The sequence below is a fragment of the Sinohyriopsis cumingii genome, chromosome 17, assembly GCF_028554795.1.
Source record: "Sinohyriopsis cumingii isolate HCF-2022 chromosome 17, ASM2855479v2, whole genome shotgun sequence".
NCBI lineage: Eukaryota > Metazoa > Mollusca > Bivalvia > Unionida > Unionidae > Sinohyriopsis > Sinohyriopsis cumingii.
In genome coordinates this window covers 19,824,514-19,838,390 of record NC_142977.1, presented here as the reverse complement: position 1 = coordinate 19,838,390, position 13,877 = coordinate 19,824,514, and the positions used below count along the sequence as shown (strand labels likewise).

Genomic DNA, 13,877 nt, shown 5'->3' with positions numbered 1-13,877 from the left:
GTATTGTCCGTGTAAGTACGAAATTTTATTTACAAATAAGGCGTTGTATTCGATCATATAACGGCTTCGGTTCAGCTTCATAAAAAATATTGAGAGCTTTAAAGAAATATTGAATCTAATTATCTGACGCTCTGTGATTCATGTAATACTCTTTCTACAAAAGCAAATAAACTTACGTGGACTCCTTTCATGTTGTCATACATTTCTTGAATCCATCACATCTTAACCTTTCAAATTCTTGCAACAAGTCTGTGTACAAATACATCAACGCATGTCACTTTTCGCTTGTCAGATGCATAAAATAAGTCCATGCATATATATCCAGAATAATTTCGGTTTATTTCAAGAAAACATTTTAAATATATCATGTACTTTATGCTGTTTGACAAAAACTGACTCTCACTAAATGTGATCCGAACGAATCAGATGCTATGGGCAAATATAAAAATTTATAAATACAGTTTCCAGTAGCGAAACAAAACAAAGACATAAAAACGAATGACTTCTTTAAATAAAGAAGAATAATTTCAATTGAAAATATTTATAATTCATCTTTCTTCAAGTATTTGAATTTTACAGCATTTAGTACGATCGCCAGAATGAATCAGATGAGGAAACCCAGTAGGAAAGCTACAACAACGCATACTCCTGGGCCAAGTGAATTCCTAGACCAACTAATTCCGGCCCCTGCTAAACAGGGTTCTATTCATTTCGTTGCGTAATACAGGACATAATTTTAGGAATCTCTCCAAGGAATTGGCATATCTGTAATCAAAAACGAGAGAGTATGAGAGTACATGACAAAATGGGGATATTAGCAAAAATATCATAATATTCAACTGTGTATATCTTTCGTTTTGTTTGCTACGGTCATGCCATATGATGTATGTAAAATTATTGGGCAATTTCTGCATATATTTCGCTAGATGTTGTGTGGAAGATATATATATATATATATATATATATATATATATATATATATATATATATATATATATATATATATATTCCGTACATATTTGATTTAGTTTATGATTGCATTTGTAACACCAGGAACCTTAAAGATATATTGAATTTTTGAGGCCGCAGCTGAAGATATGTAACGTTATTCTAAACTGTCACTGTTCTTCTTAGTACCCCGCAGTATCAATGTTAGCCGAGGTGATTAAGCGTCGGACTCTTAATCAAACGATCGTGGTTCGATAGTCACAGAGGACAGTAAGAAAAAGCATTCAGTTTCCATTTCTTTTAGATATGATAGGCCAATCATATAATACAATGCTGCTGAAAACCAATCAAGAATTCAGCTTCTTGGTATCTGATTGATTGGTTGTCGGTGGTAACAACCTGATAGATGTTGATTCACATTAATTAACCAATATGGCTTGACTGGCTTTATTAAAGATGACAATTGCTTTACATCTATGAGATTGCAGAACAATTTATATTTGATGTGCACCTTGACTTAATGATGTGAGGCAACCGGTCGGTCTCATGTGGTAGCTGTAAATCAACTGTTGCATAAAAATAAAAAAACCTAAGTACTACTTATCAATAAAATTTCCGATTATATTCGTGCCAGTACTATTCAGCGGTTGACAAATTGAACGCGAAAGGACTAATGGTGTAGTTTTCATTGCACATCATTCACTAGTTATACCTGATCGACGATTGAAATGATACAAAGTGAAGTCTTGTGCTGTAACATTTCTAACAAGGCTAACATGTTATTTATGCAAATATACCCATATAATAATATTTTTATATGCATTGCGTGCCGTAAAATGTCATAACATCGCACATAATGTAGTGTAAAGCAAATGTTTAATAACAGAAATATCAGAATGTATTTGCAAGTTATTTAGCTAAAATATTCAGGAGTTGTGTTAAAGCGAAATTAGTATTGATCGTATCAGAAAGGAGAATGTTGCATCAGTGCTAATTTCAAATAAAATTTGGGACACTTAGTGACTAAAGCGCCCCTAATCTGAGTCCTGTTTGGTCTTAAACATATGTCAGATCTCAACTTTTTTCATGAAATCTTAAGTCTTCATGTACGACGATAATATCATCTTATCAGATTTCTCCCTGGCATTAAATCTTGCCCCATCTACCTTTAGTCTCTGCAAATCGCAGTTTGGTTAAAGTAGTAGATAGTGAATGTTGATGACCGAAGAGAGAATAATAATTTGATATAATGCTGCTGTAAAACCAATCAAGAATAAAGCTACTTGTGGCACATTACTTATTATAATTAATCAGTCACACGTCTGTAGTGCCCACCAACATCCAACATCAGACGATTCAAAGAATAATATTTCAGTTAGGTCTTTAAAGTAACAAAAAAATGGTGTAGCATTCAGGCAAAAGTTCCATTTATCAGAGACCCTGATATGTAATAGAAGAGAATACGTACATTAAACTAGTAAAATCGTCAGTTAGAAGGCTCTACCGTTTAGAAAATATAGTTGCAAGACAACCGGTATTTTATATAAGGGTGTTCAGAGCTGAGATAAGGCCATGAAACCTGATTTGAGTTACCGGTTTCCAAGCAGAATATAACGCTAATTAGGTTGTTCATTTTATACAAATATTAAAACATTACACCCACAGTGGAGTGGCTTCTCTGGTACAAAAACTGCATACATACGCTTATAATGTGACACACGCCTGACTCATTCATACACATACCTAACTTCAGTATACTTCCTGAAGAGTGAACCACGACTATGAGTGCATATCATTCAAGCGTCTACTGTCAGTCAAACTCATTATTGTAGAGTGTATCTACTTCGAACCTTTCATACACAAGTAATGTAATGAGAACTCAATGACGAAACTTTACTGTGATGATCCACCAGAGAATGTCGTGGGTTTTATCAGGGAATACGACGTATAAAATATATATTTGGAGCTTTTACTTATTTGCTAATCATTTAATTATTTCAAAGGATGTTAGCTTTATCTTTGACATTTTATCATTAATTACTTAATGTTTATACTTTTCCTTTGGCATTTAAGAAGGCATTTACTTCAATATCTGTTTGTTGCAAATCTTTATAGTCTTGCATGTTTTGTCTTATCTCTGAATCGGTAACGTAATGCGTATCGGTTTGTTATATTGGGTCTATATTCGTTGTGTCTATTAGAAGACAAATGAGAAGATGGATATTGATATAGTTAAGTACCTTAAAGAGAAGTGGGCAGATGGATTTGAAGATTTAGTTAGTGAGAGAAAACCACATTGCAATTAATTAAAGACCATTGAAATGATGTTATGGTAATTGGCACACAAAGATGAGCTTGCACAAAAAATTATGTCTAACATATTTAAACTCCGACTCCAAACAAAAATTATGAATTCTGATTAAACGAAAACAAAATATGTCTGCACCTCCAGATTTAAATGGATTAAGCAAATAAGTCCATGGTATCGAACTTTTTATAATGGTCGTCAGCTAAAACTCAGATTAACAGTTACATAGTAGATTTGGTGGAGAACACACCTGCCATATAGACATGTCGCCTTAGTTCTTATTGTTTAACGCCATCTTGTAGCGCACGGTACATGGGACCAGATTTTCGGGTAAAGGGACATCGCCTAAAAATCCCGGGAAGATCCATCAGCCTATGGGAAGACACTGACAAGCTTTCTCACATACCCACGTTCTCAGAGCTAGAGACTCTAGCATACTCAGACACAGGAGAGATGTCGGCGATCTGGAAAGGCGAGCGGATTAGACCACTCGGTCCCCCGCGCAAGATATAATTGGTCTAGTATTATGTTCATTTAGTTGGTATTGAGTTGTTTGGCTTTTGTCCATTATTGCATCCTATGTATATTTAATTTGTATTGCGGAATGGACCTTTGTCCATAATTTGAGAGTAGGAATTTGTTCTAGCTACCTGGTATCTTTTTATTTTGTAAACAACCAATTACGTAGCTTTTATTTGTCTATGATTTTAGATTATATATTAAGATCAGTTTTAATTGGAAGTAAAAATGTTTATAGATGTTGAGTTCAAAATCCTGGTTTGTTTTGAGAAATTAAAAATGTTTTAGAAGCTTGTTATTTACGAATTTGACTTGGTAATGGCCCTCATCCTGGCTCTGTATTGTGTCTTAGCTTTATATATAAATGTGATTTACTTCATCTTGCTCATTCCTGTCTTTACATTAGTCTTTAGAGAAATCTGTTTTAGTTGTTTTTCTGTAAATATTCTAGAGGATTTATTTATTTAAACTATTCATTGGAATTATAAAGTGCTCTTTGATCGTGATGCGAAATGCTTTAAAATATTTTAGAAAGCTTCAATTTGTATCTGAAATTTAAATTAACGTACTCTAGGTTTCTATCTTCAGTCTCTGATATTAAAGTTCAAATACTTGAGGAATCGTTATTCAGACCAAGAAGATTTCACAATGTTACCTAAGATGGAGAACTTTATTTTAAATCCTACCCAAAAAGGGTTAAACGCCATGGAAAAGGACGAGATGCTTCTCTTTGCCAGACAATGTGATCTTTTCGGTGCAAAGACTTCTTTAACGAAGCAAGAATAATTATTTTGGTCCATTATATCTGGTGTAAAGAAAGTGTTTCGTAAGGTGTTTTTTATTGATTGGTAAGTCTCTGTCTGGCTCTGAAATGAAATAAAAATACTTGAAGCAAAAGAAAGATGGATATTGAGGGAAGAAATCTACAACATAAAAATGAAGTGATGGAAATCTGAAGTCGAAAGAGAAAAGGGAACTACAATTGCAGAATGAGAAAAGGAGAGAGGAGATAAAAATACAAATGCAAATAGGTATCTCGAGAAAGATTGAGAAAAATTTGAAATGACCAGTATAATATTAGAATAATCTTAAAAAGTTTAATTCATGGCAAAAAGCTCACGAAGTCTACACTTTACTATAGGAACAATACATGCTAATTTTGATGTGGTTAAGGAATGCATTTTGAATTTTTAAGAGTTGGTACTTGAGGCACGTCGACAAAAGTTTAGGAACTGTATCAAGGACAGATCCATGTAGAAAGTTCAAGGAAACATAACACAAGTATTTGATAGGTGGTGTTCAGCTAAGGCGGTTGATCAAGATTACGATAACCGTAGATAGCTCATATTAATTGAAGAGTTCAAGAATTGCATCCAGTGTGACCTCGAGACCGACCTTGATGAGCAAAGTGTCGACGCTTACGAAATGCTGTTCGTACAGCTGACATGTTTTCAGTGTGCCGTGAAACGGACTTATTTGCGTTAGCTCGCTCTCTTCCGTTCTATTGCTGTAATTTGTTGCACGCATACAGCATAGTTTGTGCCACACAAGCATTCTTCCAACATTAAATCATCAAAAATACTAAATCATCTTATTCAAAGATCAATAAAACGATAAACAGAAACCATCCTTTTGCAGCATGGGATTGGGTCTTTCCGCTCCAGGACCATTGGCAATGAACGACATACTTACAAATCATTGTGGCAGTTAGGAGACTAAGGTTTTGGAGGTACATGATTAATGGGGGTTTGTAAGAGAATTTTCTTTAGTTTTAATTGAAACCAATAAATTGACAGAAAGTATTCCTGATCATAATTAATTTTAGTAGCGGTAGTAGTAGTATGATCAATGCAAGAAGCAGCTCAGGAAACTGTTATGGGATGACACCCTAAATATATGACTACGGAGTTTTATAAAACATAAGTCTGTAATTGAGAGAACTGTCACAGGATAAATTAGTACGACGATATTGATCAAACACTTATATCAAGTGGTTTATAAATTATTAGAACCTAAACGCCTGTAGACTGGAGCCGTCTTATCCCATAAAGTTATATGAGCTATATATATGTTGTTACCTCCAAGCAGCTCTTCAAAAACGGTACAGGATTTACAGCACAGTTTCGGTAATGTAGTCCATATTGTATTGTTATTGAGCAGAGAAATAAATATTTATATATATATATACACACACACACAACCCGGAGATAACAAACGGGGAGATTTAAATTAAAATTTTCTTGCCACAAATTCTCAATTTCAAGCTTAAAAAGGCAATTGTAAAGATCCACAATGATTTTAACTACTTTGCTTGAAACGGTACTGACCTAGCGGATTCTGCAAAATACTCGTCATCTGCTATTAAAATTTTCTTTATAGTGTGTATACCGGAATACGGAAATGCTGCTTGCTAGAATGCGCTCTAGTGATTGTTAATAAGCGATTTAGAAACAAAACAGTAGATAATTTACATTTATTGACAATAGTGTGCAATATTAGTATTTTATATATGGCTAAATTACCTAGTTGTTTTATTAGCAGTTTATAAGAGGATGTCATGAATGCATGATTAAATGTTATAGGACTGACAGACATTCGATTTCGACATAAATATTGTTTGCAGTATGGGTTCCAGGTTTAAGTTCAATATAATTGTTGTTTAATGTAGTAGTTAGGCTCACGCTTACTCCGCACAGTTCGAATTTGTATCTTAGTGAGAACTTTTATTGAACGACGGATCTGTTCTATAATAGTTTTGCTTTTAGTTTTTATAATATTTAGACATCCCTCGTCCTTAAAGCGGTGAAATTGTAGCTGACCAGATTTTCGTTGTAATTATCCCATTGCATGGTCAGAAAGATAATGATTTACACTCATATTTCATTCAGTGGCAGTGAACGGAAGTTTGTATGAATAAAAGAGGCTTACACATCCTTAAGATAGTACTGTCATGCAAATCGTTTTATTATTACATATTTCTCATCATCTAATAATTACAAAAAAATACATGCATGCTGCATGTCGTGTACTACACTTAAGTTTTCAAAATAATGGGTTGATGTCATTTTAGCGGATAAAAGCCGAAAATCCTGTAAGCTGTCCGAGGTAAATGCTAGAAACATGTATGGGCATCATTATGACTCGTGTAATACTTAAAGAAATCTTAATGGCTGACAATGAGAAAGATGCCGTTTTACTCCATACACTACATAATATATTTAAATGGAAGTAAATGTCCATAATCACCACCTACCAGAGACCAAGACAACCCAACGGATGCCAGATGATGAAGGGGCGCCAGAAGTCTTTAAAACACCGTCAGCGGCTCCCATCCCTATTAAGATTGCAGCGTCCTTCTGGGCCCGTTCCCCCACACCTCAACGAGAAGAACACTTAAAGCTTGGGTTAAAAAAATGATGTCTACTCTTCTTTCGACAGAAGGGAAAAATAAGAAGGGAAACCAGGAGTGAAAAAAGAAAGCAGGACAAAAGTCATCCCATTACCACTAATACCACTACGTTCAACTTCTACTCCGGTGGCATGTCGTAAGTAGTGAAGTGCAATACCCTAGCGTCAATGGGAATTAGCATTACAGAGACCCATGGAACACTCTAGCGTCAATGGAAAATTAACATGGAGAAAAATCGTGGGACACTCTAGCGTCAAGGGGAATTTAACATGGGAATAAATCGTGGGACTGTCTAGCGTCAAGGGGAATTGAACATGGAGAAAAATCGTGGGACTGTCTAGCGTCAAGGGAAATTGAATATGGGAATAAATCGTGGGACTGTCTAGCGTCAAGGGGAATTGAACATGGTGGGATTGTCTAGGGATAATGATGGTAGAGGGTCAAACACAACAGAGACAGAAACATACATACACTAGTACAAGCGTGAGATTTATATATAAAGCATTACCAAGACCTGAAATCTTGCTGGGGTGTTCAAAAATTTGCATAATTGTAATAATGATATAAATAGCTATAACCAAGGAAATGCTCAACGACAAAATGGATGTGACTAAAAGTAACGCTAAAATGACGAAATTATCCCAGAATTTAAAGGAAAATAAACATATCCCCGAAAATTAAGTTACAATGGTTTAGACTAAAATGGATAAAATTAGTAACTACTTACAATATCAACGTCTGTGACGATCGTGGATAAATACCTATGTATCTATAATCAGCTGAAATTCCTATGAAATCCCACTATCTATTTATAGCTCCAACTTGTGGGTTATTCCTTTGGAAAATCCCACTGTCTTTTTATAGCCTCAGCTTGAGTGACGTTCCTGATTATGAACTCTAGTATATATGTATAGCTATAAAATGTGGAAATCCCCAAGTCCATATTTATAGTCTCAAAATTTCCAGCGTCAGTGACGTCACTGTACTGAACACTAGGGGATAAATGGCAACAGTGTTGCAAGTGGCTGACCTGAATGCGCGCTACTGTAGGTAGGTAGGTAGAGTGTATCTTATAGGGATAAAGTGAGTTTTATAGGGACAAACAGAGACCAATACACACACACACACACACACACACACACACACACAGGGAAGAGGACAAAACAAAATCCAAATATACTATCAACACAGAAGGGAGATAATACAAACCCCAAATAAACTATCCACACAAACGTACGCGAACGCATACAAACCCCAAATAAACTATCCACACAAACGTACGCGAACGCATACAAACCCCAAATATACTATCCATACAAACGTACGCGAACGCATACAAACCCCAAATATACTATCCACACTCGGGAGGAAGAAGAAAAAAACAACCAAATATACGATCTACACAACGTACGGTACCACACACACACACACACACACACACACACACACACACACACACACACACACACGCACACCACAGAGGGAAGAAGAAAACCATTATACACTATCCACACGGAGTGAAGAAATAACCCTTTATATATATACTATCAGCAGAGAGTGAAGAAAATGACCCATTATATTCCATCAACACAGAGTGAAGAAGAAAAAGTGTTTTGAAAGCACCTAAGCCCTCACCTGCAATGACCAACTCTGCCAAACACCTACACCCCACCCCACCCACTCCCAACACTACAAAACCCATTTAACCCATTATTTTATGGCATCAGTGTGTGCTTTAGGAAACATCAAGACACAAAATGATGGATGAATAGACTGACTATTGTTTACGGACTTGCATGCCTAAAGAGCGTGCGTGAAGGAAAACATCCTTCCATTTCAATTCTAACTAAAACATGATCCAGAGGGATAGAGAGGTGAAAGAGCACAATTTCATAAAGTGTGAATAAAAACAAAACACGCCATCCTTATTATACAATGTCAAGACCAAGAGACACTTACGTTTTCTTTCTGGTCTATTCTCTTTTAGAAGGTAGTATGAAATTTCACATCAGGGCCAACGCATCGGCTCACATTGTCAATTTTTCCATTTCCATGTCTTTACTGGCACAAGTTCTTCATCATCTTCAATTTCTTCTTCTTCTTCTGAATCCCTCTTCTCTGTTTCGTCTTGTTTCTGTTTCTTCTCTTTTCTCGTAGGGCACTCTGAATTCCAGTGTCCTTTCTCCTGACAACGATATTAGGTATCTTGACTTTTGTCTCTCTTTCTTAGACGAAGCAGGTATTTTGGAGACAAATACCCATTTACCTTTGCAGATATAGCAAACTTCATTAGCACACACTTTCGTATGACTCTCATCAAATCAACGACCAAAAGAGTAAGTTTTGTTGCCACTTTCGCCTGTGAATTATGCTTTCGTATGACTTTCAGCAAATATTTGACAAGCAGGTCGATCTCTGCTGACTCTTCCATCTTCTTGATCGTTTGAGAGTGGAATGAATACTCTGACGCTAAGACACTCTCCTTATATACAGGGACCTGCTGCGTATGAAACCTAGTCAAATGTAATTTTGCAATAAGATGAAACGATTTCATTGAGGAAGTAAAAGGCAATGATGTACCGTATCGCCTCACACAAAACCTGAAGTGTTAGCTCAGATCCGTGTCAGCGATTTCGAAGACGACATAACTGAGCTTTCATCAATGCTCTCCAATTATGCCACAAAACCACGAGTCCTGATTCACGCCAAAAGAAATTTCGTTCGGTCCATAAAAAATAGTGTCACATCTGAGAAACGCAAAAACGAACTTCCAGAAAACTGAGAACGACGGCTTACACCTACAACGTGAAATGTATGAGTTCAAGTAGTGCGTAAAACTTAGTCAAATTAAATTTTTATAGTCAAGACGAAAGGATCTCTTTTCGAAGAAGAAAGCAGACACCAAGCGACAATGGCGATCCGTGTCACACAATACTTTTCAAAATGTATATGAACAGAGGTTTGTTCTAGCGATCTGCACGGTTAAATTAAATGTTGATGTATTTTGTAATAAGACGGACACAATTTCCATGGGATCGCCCATGGAACCATTGTTCGTGCATTAGTTTAATTTTTTTAAAATAATTTTTTATATAAATCTCCTATAGGATAGACCCAGTAAAGCATGGCCATTCTCGTCACTGTGTGAATAGCTGCTCAAGTCAATTCGAAGTGAAGGCGGTAAGAAAATAAGTATAGCCAATGAAATCGCTTACAACGGGTGATGCATTGTTTTGTTCTAGGACTGTGTGGCAAAATAATCCCTATGTTCTTGCGTTGTTACCATTACAGTGCAGACAGACTGAAATGTGAACTTACAAGCCCTCTTTGTGTGTGTTGTACCATTTCTTCTTACCACATCAAAATACTGAGCGTCACAGTATTGGTTTGCGTTTTCAAGCTGAACCATTTTTTTTTTATATCTCACTTAAACATTTTAACATAAACACTCACACTCACATCGGTAGAGTCAGAACATATGTGTTACAGTATTGAGGGGCATGTTATCTTTTTTTTTTCAAGCTAATAAATTTGGGGTTTGTATGAAGTAAAGAACCGAAAGTACAGTGAAACTCAAGGATGATGACCCAATCTGTCTGTCCACTGATGCGTGTATTTACTTAAGAAGAAATATGACCTCTAAAACATAAAGAGATACGGCAAGCATGATTAGAATGAACATAACGATGTTTTCCTTCACGCCCGTGTAATTTAGAGCTTCAATCCTCTTTGAAGACAAACTTGGTCTCCTTTTGTAGGGCTTGAAATAATAAAAAACCTGAAAAAATCTTAAGCACTTTGCTATAGACAATTTCATCAACAGACTAAACAACATAAATACCGTTACAACACTAGAAAGCCTTAAATCTTCTATCAAAAAGAAATGCATCAAAAAATTAAAGATTAACGATAACTAACCAATGAAACCGAATTTAACAAAGGCAGTGACATGTGAAGAAATGGCTCTCACTTTGGAAAGGTAGGCGAATGTACTCTGTCATGCACCATCAACTTGAAAAAAAATTATAAACAGAGAGAAACCTGAATTCAAAATTCAGTTGTTTTTTTTTTCTTCAAAATTGTTTCATTTCTTTTTTCTTTTTTTGGAACAAATCTAAGCACTAATATAGAGTGGAAAAGGGAAAATGCACATACGAGCTTTGATATTTCTGAAAAAATGAGGGGATATTCCTAACGTTCATAACCACCTTTGGACTTGGACTTGTCTGTGACTTATCCACAAAACAAGATGTACATATTTCTGGTCAAGCTGCAAGTGTGTGCGTGTTTTTGAAAATGGTAAAAATTGGATATACAATTTTCTCGTGACACTTATAAAGTGAAGAGTCTGTGCAAGTGTCAAAAGCCCAAGTCATATAAGTTTTGTATTTTGTACGGCTTGTAAAGATTTCCACTTTAGAAAATGTGAAGTATCACAAGTTATTATCACAAACAGAAGTGGAACATAGGGGCTTGCAAGAAAGAAAATAACCCAGACAGTTGGTGTCATCAAAAGTGCTAGAGACGGTACCCGAACTTGCTTGCTTGCTTACTTGAATTAAAGTGATTTTCGCTCTAATGGAGCATATATCACTGGTTTAATAACGCACCGCGTGATTTTTAATTACTCCTGGGGAAGGAAAGAGAGCCTCATCTCCCAGGCTTTTATGTACTCACAGACTACTTTTAAATTTAGCTACTCAGGTGTAGGACTGACTAGTCCTTAACAACCTGACTGAAAGGCTTTAAACATGAGTGGGAATAGTCTCACCACACACTCATTTTTCTGTCCGAGCGTGGTAAAGGAGGAAAAAAGGTGCTCAAAAAGACAGCCATGGGTGTTAAGTACTCAACAAAACGCTAGCCCGTTCTTATTTCAAATCAAGTCGTGTCACCAAAAAAACGACGTGTACGACATCAAAGGCATTGTCAAACGCAGAAACCGTAAAGTGGGCAAACGACGTGTCAAAGAAGTCAAAGTACGTTGGAAAGGATATCCACCCCGTTTTCATTCTTGCATCGACGCTTCGCACTATAAAAAGAAGTGACCATCATGCCCTTTCACACAGATTCAGCTACTGCGATCACTCCTTCACCCAATTCTTCTCTGCAAGATTTACAAACACAACCTTTGTGGGTGTGGTATGGAAAACGTGTGCCTAAAACGCAAATCGTCTTTTTCTGCCAAACCTTCGTGGTGTATTGTGTCATCGGTGCAGCCATTCCCAATTTGAGTTTGCAACAAGGAGACAAACACTTGTGGACCATTGTATTGAGCAGTTACATCGGTTACCTGCTTCCTAATCCCTCCCTGAAATTCTCCTCGAACGAGAACAACGAGAACCTTGTGTCCAGTGTCAGTGCCAGTCACCACTCCAACAACAACCCCATTTTGGGCGGAGACACTCCTCTAACTTCCAGTATCGCCTCGGAGAGCCACAAAACTCTGGAATTATGAGCAATAACAACCAATTTTAATTAACCTTACCCAGTGACAGTTCCATGGAGGTGTTTCCCAATAACACGTTGTGCTGTTACACGGTCAAATTACCTCAGAAAATCCAGTTAGATCACGAAGCCCATTGGGAAGTGGCTTTAGTGGAAATCATTCACCCAACACAAATCAAAAACATCACCGAAAAGCAAAACACTTTCGAGGTGGAAATCCTGAATGCCCAATTGGAGGAAGAAATCAACAAAATCGGGTTTTTAGGGGACACAAGACCAGCCAGCAATCCAGGTTTCATTACCTACACCTTGAAAATTCCTTCAGGTTATTATTTTAGTGGTGAACATTTGGTGGACACTATTGCGGACAGGTTCAACTTAGCCTTTGGCAAAGCACTGAACAGAGCCAAAAAAAGTGTGAAGATTGAGTACCATAAAGTGGCTCATCGTCTCGTGATCAAATTTCAAGATACGGACACATTGTCCCTCACGTTCAATGGTAGTTTGTTTGAAATTTTGGGTGGACATGCAGAAATGGTCTCAAACAATATGAGCCCCAAGATCAAAAGTAATATGGAATTTTACAGAGCTTTTGGAAACCCGGTAGAACTGAACCAAGGACTTAATTTGATCTTTGTGTATTCCGATGTGGTGGAGTACAACGTGGTGGGACACACCTCTGTTCCGTTACTGCGTGTCATTCCTTTCAAAGTGGATAGTACCACAAACAATGACCAGGAAGGTGCAAACACCTATCACGTACACCGTGAATTTGTACATCCTCACTATTTGCCCGTCAGTAAGTCGTATTTAGACACTGTCAACATTGCTATAAAAGGAGATCTGGGACAAAATATTCCATTCTCCAAAGGGAAAGTTACAGTGAAACTCCATTTTTGAAAACGGTTCTCTAACGAATTGTAAGTCAAGACAGCGAGGAGGGACATTTTCACCCTATAAAATCCGGCCAGATGCGTGTGGAATTTCAGTTTGCAGAAAATCTACGAGCAGATAATACGGTGAACGTCATCCTGTATGCTGAATTGGACAATACGATATAAACCAACAGTTTGAGAGAAGTCATTCTAGACTATTAGAAGTCATGGAAGACCTTTGTCAATGTTTGTATAGTAGGGATTCTTTGGACATGGAATGTGAAGATCCTGAGGAAGGAGAACCCCAAGACAAAGACGAAGAAGTCATCATGATGAAGTCTAGATGGCCAGAACAAGAATCACATTTAGT

At 36.7% G+C, this 13,877-nt stretch overlaps 1 long non-coding RNA gene across 1 annotated transcript in view; it reads right to left on the bottom strand.

Annotated features, from left to right (window-relative positions):
- Positions 1-318: 318 nt before the first annotated feature.
- Positions 319-13,877, bottom strand: part of LOC149777874 (uncharacterized) — a 50,146-nt gene continuing 36,587 nt past the window's right edge. The window contains exon 2 of the long non-coding RNA XR_016415317.1: positions 319-765. This is a non-coding gene — a long non-coding RNA (uncharacterized LOC149777874). The remainder of the gene's footprint in view (positions 766-13,877) is intronic.